The sequence below is a fragment of the Coturnix japonica genome, chromosome 3, assembly GCF_054131305.1.
Source record: "Coturnix japonica strain WE chromosome 3, WE-NBRP24, whole genome shotgun sequence".
Taxonomy (NCBI): domain Eukaryota; kingdom Metazoa; phylum Chordata; class Aves; order Galliformes; family Phasianidae; genus Coturnix; species Coturnix japonica.
The window spans coordinates 10,206,087-10,219,831 of record NC_140665.1 but is presented as its reverse complement, the minus strand read 5'-3'; the positions used below and the strand labels follow the sequence as shown (position 1 = coordinate 10,219,831).

Here is a 13,745-nt window from a genome sequence, read left to right as displayed (position 1 = left end):
CAGCTAATTTTGGGAAGAAAGATCATCTCTAAAACTGGGGTATGATGATACTCAAACTTTCCATTGTATGGATCTGTTAGAATTGGTGGCTTTGTCTTAGATTATTTTCCACAGTTGAAAAAATTATTTTCGAAGTGCTACATTGATCCTCTTCACTTCTATTTGCACAGTCTTCTGCTCTGCTTCATGAGAAGAGGAACATGTACAGATGAAATCAGCCAAAATTACAAATTTTCTGGATAGATTTACCTTAAAAATGAAGGCAGTGCCTTTATGGGGAATGCCAACATGTTCTAACATAATATATGCAATTAAACCAATTCTCTTCTTTAAAATGGGCTAATAACTACCACTGCTCCCATGAGTCAATCTCTGTCTTTAAATTTCAGTGAAAGAGAAAAGGATCAGTGTTACGTAAGCAATGTAGCAAGCTGCTACATACAAGTGTTATGCCATTTGTGATGCTTCGTTTTGTACTTTGTTGAAGGAAGTAACAGCATTAGTGAGACAGTTATCTGGGAAAGTGTGCCAGCTCTATCATCAATACAAAGATATCTTTCCATGTGACCTTAGTAAGAGCTAGGCCATTTAGTGAAGGTTAAACTTTTCTGTCCTGGTGTATTTTCTGAAGCTACTGCTGTGAGTTCATCTTCTCTGTTAAACATGGTTTCTGTTTCAGTGTGGTTAAACAAAGAGTTGTGTAGGATGAATTCAGGAAAAGAAATGTCAGCGTGTCAAGATTATGAATCTGAAATCCAGTGAGGTTCAGTTTCAGTGAATGACACACTATTCCAGATTCACAAAGAATACACCACCAAAAAAAATGGGTAGTGTATTTTTTGGGATGAAGATGTGTGTGTGCATGTAAGAGTGAGACAGAGGAGAAGGGTACGAAAGGAACTTGTGCAAAAGTTTCTTTGTATGTAGTAATATTGGTGCAGATAAAAATATTGATTGCAAATAGTTTTAATCAATGTTTACTGCCTGTGCAGAGTCTTCAAAGATTAGCATGAGAGAGAAAGAGAACATATTTGCCCAGGGAAGGCAGTGTAGCAAGCGTTGTCTGAAGGGTGTTGATGAATCAGGTTTTTGTTTATCCATGCTTATTGGGTACATCTCCTTCCTATTCATGGTTATTACAATTTCTTTTGTTTTCCTCTTGATGAATTCCGTGTTTCTTAGAAGGCAAAAATAAAAAATTCCTCTGGGTGCAGAGGTCCTGGAATTATAGGTAGACCTTTGAACATACAGACATGCATGCTGAAAAACATGTGCATGCATGCATATACACACATACAGAGCACATGCAGCTTTTTAGTGCTATAATAGGCTATATGCTATATTTGTATGTGTGGGTTTGTAGATGCTTCTCTGTGCTAAGCTATGCAAAGCAAGCTTGGAAAAAAGCTGGAGGAACTGGTAACTCAGTGGAGACACTCCATCTTACATGATGTGAACCAGGAATACTAAAGGTGATGGTGCCTCATCACCTTTATCCCTGACATCAGCAACTAGAGGGAGTCCCTTGTTTGGTGGGAGTTTGGGAGTCCCTGGGTTTGTGTGTAGTTTAATTGTATAACTGGGAGTTCAGGTAGATGTGGGATGGAAACTGCCAGGGATAGCAAAGTCCAGTTAGATTCTGGGGTATGGTCAGAGAGTAGAAGATCTGTTAATTCATAGGCTCTAATACTGATATACATGTTGTTTTCTTAACAGAACAGCTTGAGTCTTTAAAACTTATCAGAGCTCTGTGCTTAGGTTAGGCCCAAACAGCTGACATCTGATGCTAGTATGTATACTACATTTCAAGCAACAGCACTGTAAGCAGTGTGATAATTTGTGCTTGGGAACATCCTCACCTTTCATCAAGCCTTCCAGATCTACAAGGGTTCAACCCTTGCTTGCTCCTCTGGTGCTTGTTTTATTTGATGTGAGATAATTGATACAGATTACATCTTCAGCAGTTTACCTGTTGAGGTAAAATTGCATTAGATCAACATTTACGGTATTCTTCAGGCATATGGTAGAACCTGCAGAGATCTCTAGGGAAGTTTCTGTTCTTCTTTAGGAACACAGCCAAGAATGTAACTTAGATTTCCAGCAAAGACAGAGTCTTGCTCTGGCATTCAGCAGGGAGTATAACCTCTGCAGGGGTCCTCATTGTAGTTCTAACAGTGAAAAAACTGTAACCACCATGAACTATGATTTGTTTCCCAAAAAGGCTTGGCAAATTTCCATGAACACTAGGTATCTGTCTAACTAAATTTACAGTTTCCTCCAGCTGTCCTGGGGAGCTTGTAAGTTCCTTGAAACTCATTCCTCTTCACATGGCAATTACAAGATGTGACTGTTTTGCCAACAAAGCTGGTAAATTCCAAGAACCCCAGATACTAGATTCACAGAAATTACAACCCTGCTGGCCACACTGGTGAAGCTAGAAATGTTCTTGAGTTTCAAGAGCTTTAGCTGTTTCTGCATGCAATTTACAAGTTGCAGTTGTGAATCTACGTAAAGGACTTTGGCAACAAAGTGGTGGTTACAGTCTCAGCCAGCGCGGTGCATTCACAGGGCTTAGAGAAGCAGCACTGCTGATAGTTTCTTAGCAGTTCCTGTAAGCCTGGAGTTCTCTGGGCAGAATGGTCTGAAACTGTCCTCCTGCTGATTTATCTTGAAGAGATCCTCCAAATTCCAAGATGAGATATAATCAATCACATAATTAGGTGACCTTATAATTTCTATGGAGCCTAAAATTAGTGACTCATAGAGGTAATAACTTATGTGTCACAACTGGTAAGCTTGGGAGCCCTTGTGTAATGTCCTCGTTTGAAGGAAGATTGGAAATACAGAAGTCTAGTTCCACTGGATAAGAATATGAATTCTGTGAACTTACCACAGAAAATTCTAGATGGCAGAAAGTTTCTAGCTTCTGTCAAAAAGTTTTCCTATGGTGAGAGACCAAACGTGTTCAGGTGAAGAGAAGGATTCTTAGTTTTAGAAATTCAGTGTAAATTGGGTAAAAATGGAACTTTGAAGTGATTTTTTTTTTTTTTTACAACCTCAAGCTAATGTTCTGTCCTACAGAACACAGAAGCTTAGAAGTTCCCTATCAGTTTTAGTACTGCATTTAGAAAGAAACAACACTGCAGTTATATTGTACCTGATATTTGAAGAATCTCTAGCAAAAGAAATAAAAAGATCTTGAAATCTTCTTATGACCAGCACGCCTTGTATTACAAAGATCTTTTGGATCAAGGTATCCTATTTATTCTTGACATCTTTCCTGCTCATATGTGTAGAAACCTCAAAGAGGTTTTTTGGTTGTCACTGTTAATGTTTAAGTAAGTGTGTAATAATGTGCAAGCTGAATCCTGTCATTTCCTGACTTTTGGAGGCTGGACTTTTAAATTCTTTCAACACTGTTTTTATGTGTGTAACTATATAGATAGGTGTTCGTAAGTAGTATAAATTGATACATGCAGAAATAATATAGAATATGTTGGAAAATAGTAGAAGAGTAAAAAAGAAGCTTATAGAAGGAAGGAGAAAAGTTTGTCAACATGGGATATTATTTCTGTCTGAACAAAGCTCTCAGAGGCCAGTGCTTTTGACCCAGTAACTATTTCTTTTTCACATGGATAACGTTCCCAATCCTGCTACTTAAAGCACAAAATACTGTCACATGTCTCTCTCTCTTCATCTTGCAGCACCTGCTGTGCCCAAGAAAAAACATTACATTGTTTATCAAAGATAATTTCATTTATTTTACTAAATACCGTAGGGAAATTTAATCCTGTAGTCTTGTTTAGTATTTTGTACTCAGTGAACAAATATTGCTTTATGAATATCGGTGGGTGCTTGAGAAAGTTGACTCAATTGCAGAACGGGCATCCAAATGTATCGTTTTGTAATTGTTGTTGAATATGTACAATACATGCCATGATCTGTTTACACTTTACATTGCCAACTGTGCATAGAACCATCAGCTAAGAATGACTTGGGTTGGAAGGGACCTTGCAGCCCATCCACTTCCAGCTCCCTGCCATGGGCTGGTTGCCACCCACTAGGTCAGGTTGTCCAGGGCCCCATCCGTTTTCATATGCACATTATTGCCTAAAACTTTGCCTATGTCATCAAGCAAACAGCAGTAAAGATAGAAGACTGCTAATTGGTTCTACTTTTTAGTGTCATCTTTGGTGTTCGTTTTTGCAAATCCAAGCAACAATGCTGTGGGGAAGTCATAGAAAATGATTTATCATCTAAAAAAGTCTGGAAGTACTTTCCACTGTCTCTGTTGCTGAACCATAGTTTGTTAATCCTTCCTCTTCTGTAAATAAGGGAATGTGGTAATGTATCTTTGTGTCAGAGCAGTTTTTTGTCTGTCCATAATCCCTCTCATTCTAGCTTAGTGCATTAGACTAGTTGAGCTGTGTGCCAATGTAATCTTGTGTGGTCATCTTCTTTTCTGATGTGATTCTTCAAAACATGGGCAGTCATCTGGGTGGCTGTGCTGCACATTTTCCACATTATGCTCATAGTGAAGTGAACTGGCAGTTGTGCGCCTTCTCACTCCCTGCTCACCTTCCCGGTTTTGATTTGTAGCTCTTCCTCTCGTTCGTAATTAGTGATTGAGTAGAATTTGTGGGAAGGAGTAAGAAGGAAGATCTCCAGTAGTTTGAACATTGGACTCGACGTGTATAACACTAAAGTTAATTTTGTTAAGTCTATTGATGAATAAAAATTTACTCACATAGTTCCTTTTTGATTAAAGTTAACTCCCACTTTACATGCTTGTTACTCATCTTGCGTTTATCTCAAGTATAATAGTTGCAGCTGTTAAGACAGTAATTAAACTTCAAAGCTTTGTTATTAAAGACTCAGCAAGAACATCCAAAAGCAGAAGAATTTGCAGTTAAGACTATATGAATCAATCCTTAAGTAGTCCACCTTGGGTAGGGATTATGTAGCACAGTAATAACATTTGTTGTAAAGAGGATCCTTGCAAAATCTAGACAGTGGACTGCACAGAGTACAGAGTCTGGTGGAATGTTCCAGGATTGTGATTTGGGAATTTTCTTTATTTCTTTTAATAGATATGGCTTTGCCTTAAAGGGTGTAGCTGAAATTCATTTTAGATAAGCAGAATTCTTCAGTCCAGCATTTTGCTTTGACAGTCATCTGTAAAAAATGTTAGCTGGTGTTTCATTCCAAAATAATGAACAAAAGGCTCAATTTTGTTAGATCTGGGTATATGAGTCATCAAAAAGTGCACAAACCTACGTGTGTGGGTGGCTAACTGCAGTGTGTGCCCCAAGCTCTTGCTCCATCAGGACTGTAAGAGTCATCCAGAAGGGTGGACAGCTTTGTGCGGCTTCCCTGTCTGTGCTGAGATATGGTCCAAGTGGGAGGTAGATTGACCAAAACTGGGAAGACCACAGACCTCCGTGCTTGCTAGTCATTCTCTACTGTCTGAAATGGGCATCTCTGGAGCACATTTCTTGGGTGTAACTTATTTCATGAGCCTGATGGAATAAATACAGCATCTAACCATCTCCAAGTATGCCGTCAAGAGCGAGTGGGAATGGTAGTTTTAAACATATTTCTACTTGCTGAGATATTTGGGCAGATACCCAAAAGATGTGTAAATGTGTCTGGGAGAATTCTTTGGGTCCTTAAAGTAGGAATTGCAGATTCTCTGTTTTGATACCTGTTTCACTGCAGGTAGTCGCTTTTTTTTCTTTCCTCATTGCTCAGTTTTGTTTCATTTTCTTTTTTTGAACTTCTCCCCCCTACCCCCCCATATGTTTTTTGGTTTTTTTGTGTGTGTTTTTTTCCTTTTCTTTGTTCTTCCTCCCATTTCTAGCAGGAATTGTGGAAGAACATGACAAAATTCAAGCAGAATTTTAGGAACAGCTAGTGTTTTTTGGGCATACTCAGCTTTTAGGTTTTAGTACAAAGGAAAGCTTGAAGGAAGCTCTACTGAGCGGAGGGAGAAAAGAAGTCATTCTTCAGTGTCTAGCTAAACTGGCTCCTTACCTCAGTCATTATGAATACTGGAGCATAACTAGGCTCAAGGGGTTGCAGGACAAGCTCAGGAAAAACAGTTCATTAGGGATACTAATTACATGACAATATATGTCTCAGACAGTTTCTGAGCCACAAATTGATGAAGTATGGAAGAGCATTTGGGAAAGTATCACTGTGCTTGCCTTGCTCTGACATCATCTTTTAGTTACCACCTGGTGGATTAGATGGATCTTAGTTTTGACACCATTACAATCACTTTTATTGGCGTGAAGGCCTGGCTCAGATGAAGTTTTTTTGAGCATAGAAAATCCTTGGAAATACCAATATGGATTTTAGTGCCTTTCAAAAGCAGCAAGAACAGAGTAGGAGACTCAGCGTGTTAGTATTCCATGACTTATCAAATGCTTCCTTCTTCTTACTACTTTGATTTCACCCATGCTTTTGTCATAAATGAATGTGGTTCTTCTTTGGTGGAATGCTGAATTTGTGCTCTGTTCTCTGGGAAAGGCTGAACTGGGGAGTGGGAGAGAGTTTTCCAGGGCAAGAATGACTGGAAGCTCTCTTGGCAGCAAGAAGGTAAATTAAGAGAAATACAATTAATGTCATTTTTTTTTGTCTGTCATTGCAGGCAGATTAAGGGAGTTGAACTGGGGCAGAGGTGTGAGAGAATGAAACAATCATGGAAAAAGAATAAATGTCTCCTTTTTGCCTTCTTACCTGTTCCCAGTGGCTTCAGAGAGGGAGCGTCAGAGAGAAGCCAGTCCTAAACATTCAGCAGGGAGGAGTGAGGCAAAGCAAAGGCAATTTGAGAGCAACCCATTGCTGTCTGATGGTGAGGAAATGGAATGAGAGATTCCTAAACCCTCTGCCATGTGTTTTCTATGTAAAATGCCACATTCAATGGATATTTCCAACCATGTGTCTTTCTGTCTGGCCATATTCCTGTCTTATTGCAAGTCCCCTCCAGGGCTTACATGGACATTACTGGGGCTCTGGGAAGCGCAGTGGTGTGTTTTCAGAAATGCTGCTCTCCTCCTCCCTCCCTGAATCAGCTGAGTTCCCATGGGGAGAGGCTTCATTCCTCACCCAGTGAGACTAGTTGATGTCTGTGGGCTGCAGATTACTCTCAGCGCTGATGTTGCTTGCTGGGACAGCAGCAGCCGTGGCTTTTCTCTGCTTCAAGAAGTGTTGCCTCTTGATGGTGCCTCCCCTGAGGGATCATTAGCAGGGTGGAGGCTATTTTCTTTCCTAGAAACAGGAAGAAAAGAAGAGGATGAGATGGGAGGCCTAAAACAATCTAGAATGAGATTACAACTGTGAGCTCAATGACATCAGCTTTCTTCAGTCTTCCCACCCATTTGCTCTCACAGCATTTCTATTTAGGCTGAACAGGATCTGATGATACCTATAACACCACACTAACTCCTTGGTGGTTAATTGGGTCCAAAGCAAAGACTCAATCTTCCAGTCCCTCTCCTCAGTACTGTGAAGTCTATAATATAATTAAGTGCACACTGCACTGCAAAGGTGACTTGAAATATCTAGCAGGACAAAATGCACTGGATTTCAGAGCACTTCCCTAATCACTACTGTCAAGGGATACTATCACCTTGAAATCTAGTACCTTCAAATCAAACCTAAAAGTGGTTTGTACAGTTTGCAGGCTTTATTGTAAGAGATCTCTTTCTCTTTCCTCCTTTGTGGTTATACAGACACAAAATTGTTCAGTTCACAGAGTATATTCACATTCAGCATACCTTAAGATAAATGCTCATTAAAAAATAATAATATTAAAAAAATTGTTAAAGACTGAGCAAAGAAAATTAAAATGGCTTCTGTAGAACAAATAATACTAGCTATATGCCTCTTCTCCCTTCCCCTTCCCTCTAAGCCTTGATAGGCATTTCTAAGAATGGAAAGTGCTAAGAAACTCCTTTTGTTTCCTTCAAACTGTTCCATCACAATCTCAGTGGCAGCTGGAGACTGTGTAGATGCCCACATGCAGGAGCTTGGGATTTGCATGAAGGGAGCAGGTTGTAGGTCACAGTTCAGTCTGATCTTGGATGCAAACCAACACAGGTGCTGTTGAGCCCCAGAGGAGCTGGAATAAGTTCATTGTCGATGCATAAACAGTAGGGTTGTGAAACTGGCGCTTACCTTTGTGACCTCGCAGACAACATCTGCTTACTCAGGCTTCTTCTCTTATTTCTAAAATTACTCTTGCCACAAGCCATGTTTCCTGCTTTTTAGAGAACACTCCGTGTCTCTGCATGTACAGTGGCGCCCTCAGACTGCTTTTGTGCTATGCAAATTGCTTTCTCAGTGGGCTGGTTAATTCTGAGGGTTTAACCAATGGACCTGTGCCAGCACTTCCGTTCTCCGAATGCATAGATCCTGAATTGAGGATTTGAAGATGGATTTTGTTTCCTACCAATATAATATGATAAAACAAACCTTTGGTTAAGTAAGCCTGCAATTTGTGGGATGGTGATGAGTTCCAGACCCGTGTTCTCATCCAAACTTTGTGGCTAAGCTAATCTCTGTGTGGAAGAAATGGGTAAATCTCATGAGGAAACAGCCAGGATATTGTATTTATAGTTTTTTAGCTTTAGGTCTGAATAACTCCAACAAATAAAACAATGTCAGATGATGCTGATGTGTCATAATTAAGTTCTCAGCTATCCATTTTCCACTCAGAACTGTGAAGGTGATGTGTTCTCTGTCAGAGTGTAGGTAAGATCTGATGGGTTATTTTTCTGATAAATTAGAGTATATTAGTTCACTGATACTTATGACGTCTGGCTGTACGTCTTCCTGCTTGAGTTTATCCAGATTTATGCTGTAGATTGATGATCACAAATTCACACTGGATGAGATGTGCATAGAATAGAGATATGAAACTTCCAACATATCCACAGATGTACTGGGAGTCCAGTTGCTATCCTCTGAGCCAGTACGTAGCTAAGAAATTGTGCAGCTGATAGAAGTTGTGTTGATGAGGGCTGTTTCCTTCAGCTGAGATCTAAATCAGGGCCCAGCCACCTCTGGAGATGTAAAATCCCACAGAACCTGAAAGATCTGTCGTATTTGTGTGTTTTATAAGTGGTCTTTTACTTACTTAGACGTCATATGCTATTAAAATTCGATATGCCTCATTCAGGTCCTGAATGATTTGTTGGACATTAACATAGTAAGCTGTCCTTTGCTGTGCTCCACTTCAGTGAGGCCTCTGTTTCATCAGTGAAGAAAAGACTCCTCCCTCTATAGTTTTATAGTTTTCCATTCTCAAATGTATATATGTATGTATAAATTCTTATGCATGTTTTTATGTGCATGTATTGCAGTAATACAACGCATACTGTAAGTAATTTTGCAGTTCTTTGAAATGAGGCACATTGAAAGTGAGTACTGCCGTTATCACTGTCTATGTTTTAGGTATGTCTTGAAAATCTTTTTTGAAGAGAAATCAGAAATCCATGGTTGAGAGAACAACCTCAGGCAAAAACTGTCTTCTTTTCCTTCGGGTTTGGTTTTGTTTTTTTTTCCCTCCCAGTTCAGTTCTAATGCACTGCCATAATCTGAAAAGGAACAAACTGTGCCACCGAACAGCACTGGTAGCTTTATATTTCGCTCTGAAGGTAATGCTGTACTTTTGTGGGAGAGGTTTTTGGTGAGTGGGCATTTAGCAAATACATAGCTTTGGCAATATGACAGCTATTAAAGTGCAGAAACTCATTGATGCTTGTTTAGATGCTGAAGGCAATGCATTAGGAACTGATGGTCGCTGATTATTATCCAATCAGTTCCTGATGCAGTATCTGCGACATCAAAAACTCTGCAGTGACTTTGGTTACATCCTGCATTTTTAAATTGTAGTGTCCTTGCTTAATGCCTTTTTTCTTAATTTTCATCTTCAAATGCTGAAGCTCAGCAAGGCCAGTGTACAAGAAGAAAGCATTGCACCACTCAGTTTTTTAGGGAAATCCACAGTCATGGCTCATCTAAGAATTGCTAAGAATAAATATTACTAAGAATCACATTAAATAGCACTGATAGCAAGCTTTATACCTCTGCAAGTTTTAATTTATTCAAAACTGCTGTTTTTTGGTTGAACAGCTTAAGATAGCAAGTCAGCAAGTGTTCTGCCTCCCCAGAAGGCAGGAAATGATGTAGCTCTCAGCGGGGTGAGCCTGCAAATTCAGCAAGTGTTTGAATTGTGAAATCCATGAGAAATTATAACTAATGCCAGCATGTATCGGCTTTTTGTATGCAACATTTTGGCAACAGGAACAACAAACCTGATGCTACTGTCCTGTTTCTCGCATATTTTCTGGGACTAGAAAGAACACTACAGAGAACAGGAAGAATCTGGTTTCAGACCTGATTCTTAATAGCCAGCCTATGTATTTCCACTGAACGTGCAGGAGCCAGGTATGTCTGTCTATTTGCTGATATTACTGTATTGAGAGCAAGTAGCACACAACATAAGCAGAATTTGGTCATTAAAATCCCTCAGGCATCAATATTTTTGCTTCTATCCACTGTATTTGAAAGAGTGCGGTCAAGGATTCTGATAGTAGTTGGGTTTTGTATTTCTGGTACAGGCCTAAAATGTAAAAAAATAATCTACTATGTGCTTTACTGTTGGTAATTTAATTAGTGCTTCTGTGGCACAAATGCCATGCAGTCTGCTATATCTGTCTGTTAGAATGCTCTGCAATCTGCATCTTATGGTGATCTGGATATTTTCATTAACTCAGACTTCGGGTGTGAAAGCAAAGAGCTTGCCGTGAACAGGGGAATTTAAAGCAAATTTGCCAGGGAGAAACAAACCATGTCAGTGACATTTGGTGACTAATGAGATTGATAACTAACTGCACATAAACATAATGAACAAACTCTACCCTTTTACAGCAGAGATGTTTCTGTTAGCAATTACTGAGATAGAATCACTTCATCGCTTTTATCTCAGAGCTATTTTCTTCTAAAATTTTGCAAGGCAAAAAAGAGCCCTTCTCATACCTTTTGGTGTTCTGCTTCAACTTCTGTACATCAGGTGAGTCATCCTTTATCAGGATCCTTTGATACTTAACGTGACATGAACAGTTCTTGGCAGACTACAGGTGATCCCTAGAATTTAACATGTAAATAAGACCTAGGAAAACATCTCTAAAATCAGCCATCTAGTGTTTTCATCCATTAAGATGTGGCAAAATTAATGTAACTATTTTATGTGCTATGCATAATACAGCTTTCTACTAGGTATCTATATGTCCATAGGCTGATCTAAAGCCATCTGACCATAATGGGAGTCCTGTACTGATTCTGCATCTGAACTCTAAGTGCTCAAATTTCAAGCACTGCAATATAGATAATGATAATGTGGCTAAGGAGGTTGTGTATTTGTTTGACAGCTTGAGAAAAACACGTGAATGGCTTTTGGTAGCAAGGATGGTCTTTGCTTTCCACAATACTGTATATACGCTTCAACATAATAGGATTTGTGTTTGATTTCTTGATAGCTAGCTCTTTGGTATCTACCCAGAATCAGTGATGGCATTATCATAAAACTGTGATGGTTTCTTAAATGTATATGACGGAACTAGAGACAGAAAGTATTTTTAAAATTTGCTTATATCTCTAGCTTAACATTATTTAAAGAAGAGTCAGATTAAAGTAACTGTACTCTTCATTTTCTAAACATTATATTAATCCTCATTTAGCAAAAATACAGGCACAAATTTGATAGCTGTGCTTCTTTTAGTGATAGATTATCATTAGTTCCTCTTCAGTACGTGACCTTCAACTTTAAAAATGTTACAAGAATCCTGACTGGCTTGAGTGGGCTCACTGCCAAGGTCAGAAACCCAGGAAAAAAGGATTGCAGTTGTTTTGGGTAATGGGAAATTGAGGGTTGTGATGGAACATTGATCACTGAACAAGACAGGGAGGGACTGAACAGTCTGCACACAGAACTTTGTCTTAAAAAAGTCAGATGTGAAGGATGAAACACAGAAAAGCTATCATCTGCCATACAGTTTGGTGCTAGACCAATGTTTTCACAAGGTATTATTAAAAGTAATATTTTTGGCAGTGCTGAAATGAGATGTGATGTCAGCTGAATGTGTTAACCCACTTCACACCTGTGATCATTCTTCCTCTCCTGAGTGCTGCAGAAGTAAAGCTGGGAAAGGCAGGAGACATCGTGGCAGGGTCTGGAGTTAAGCGTGGTTTGAATGAGCCATGAGGTTAATCTTGTTTGCATGGTGTGCTGGGATTTTGTGCATTGTGGAAATATGTCTTGGTTCTGCAATTTAGGTGCCATGCAGGTCTGTTAATCCATTAGAGCAAAGAAATTGCTGTGTTTAGCATAATCCCAGATACCACTGTGAGAATTATTAACTGCTCACAGTTGCCAGCTGAGATTAAGCCAATTCACAGCCTTCCAGGTTAGGCCTGCAAGTGGATTCTTGTCAGCTAAGTTTCTTCTCTGAGTGTCTTTCACAGGAAAAAAATGGCAAAGTTCCACAAACAGCACCTGGTACTGTGAAAATCTGTCATTAAAGCATTTAGGGTCTTTTCTGAGTGGTGCTGTTAAGCAACTCCGCTTGTTGAAGTGAGATCTTGTTTATTTGGTGATATTTGGCATGCCCTAATCTGGTAAAGCATAACTCAGACTTGTTCTTTCTGGTTCAGCCACTGCTCGTTGGCTTCTCTTGTATATTAGGGAGTACATTAAAATATACGTTCAAGAGAACTGTCTGACTGCTGAGCAAAAAACCATTTCTGTCAAACTTCTAACAATGGTGTGCATGTTTCTTCAGCTCCTTGGACTTACCTCTGTCTGTGCTCCTGTAGTTCTAGCAATTGGTGCTTCTAAGCCAGGGTAGCAGCGCTTGCTCTAATTACTGTGCAGAACTATTACCAAATCCAGCTTTTGTGTTTGGTCATTATGGAGTTTTGCCAGCAAGTCTGAAGAACACCATTAGTAAATGGAATCACAAATGTTTAGAAACAAAATGCAGGAGCTGCAGGGAACAGATGAGAATAGAAGAAAAAGTTGGATATAGTGGAGACGATGATTTTGTAAGAGAAGAAGTAGATGCCAAGAGAAAAGCCATAAGAAGGTTTTTTGAAGGATGAAGTAAAATGTAAGCTTGTTTCCCAGAGCTGATCACCTACAGAAGATAATAAGCAAGGTAATTCACCACATTTCATCATCGTTTGCTGCAGCAGCAAAATACCGTAGCAGTAGGGCTTGTGTTTGGATCAGATGTTCCTGCAGGGCCAAGCTGCTTTCCTCAGCTTCTTTACTAAAACGGGAAGCCCTGGAATACAGTCTGTATCACCACTGATGCAAACGGCTGCTTTTTCTCTGGGAGAAGTCCCATGCGTAGTGCAGCCTCGGAGCATACTGGCAGGGGAGCAACTCACAAACTCCACAGAAAGAACAGCCTTCTACTGGAACAAACCAGAGGCAGTCTTGGCAGTGGGTCTGATTGTATTTGCTCAGCCAGTTCGACAGTATTTGCTGGACAAAAGAAGGCATCAGGTGATACATAAAGTCCTGAACAAAGCTCCAGACAAATACAGACTTGACCAGACTTTCTCATCTCTTTGTATATGTGTGAAAGTGGAGGAAAACTTGCGGCTGAGGGAGTAGGCTTGGGAGCCAGGAAGCATTTCACCTCCGCTGATTTTTGTATGGGTGGCTACCAAAC

The 13,745-nt window shown here is 39.7% G+C and overlaps 2 long non-coding RNA genes across 6 annotated transcripts in view; one reads left to right on the top strand and one right to left on the bottom strand.

Annotated features, from left to right (window-relative positions):
- The window catches only part of LOC107310815 (uncharacterized), an 81,971-nt gene that overhangs the window by 10,455 nt on the left and 57,771 nt on the right, over nucleotides 1-13,745 (top strand). The window lies entirely within an intron of this gene.
- Nucleotides 5,951-13,745, bottom strand: part of LOC146761262 (uncharacterized) — a 39,894-nt gene continuing 32,099 nt past the window's right edge. Inside the window, exons 2-3 of one of the 2 annotated variants that reach the window (XR_014944435.1) lie at nucleotides 12,863-13,052; nucleotides 5,951-7,272 (exon numbers count right to left, since the gene is read on the bottom strand). This is a non-coding gene — a long non-coding RNA (uncharacterized LOC146761262). The remainder of the gene's footprint in view (nucleotides 7,273-12,862; nucleotides 13,053-13,745) is intronic. The other variant, XR_014944434.1, reaches the window with a different exon arrangement.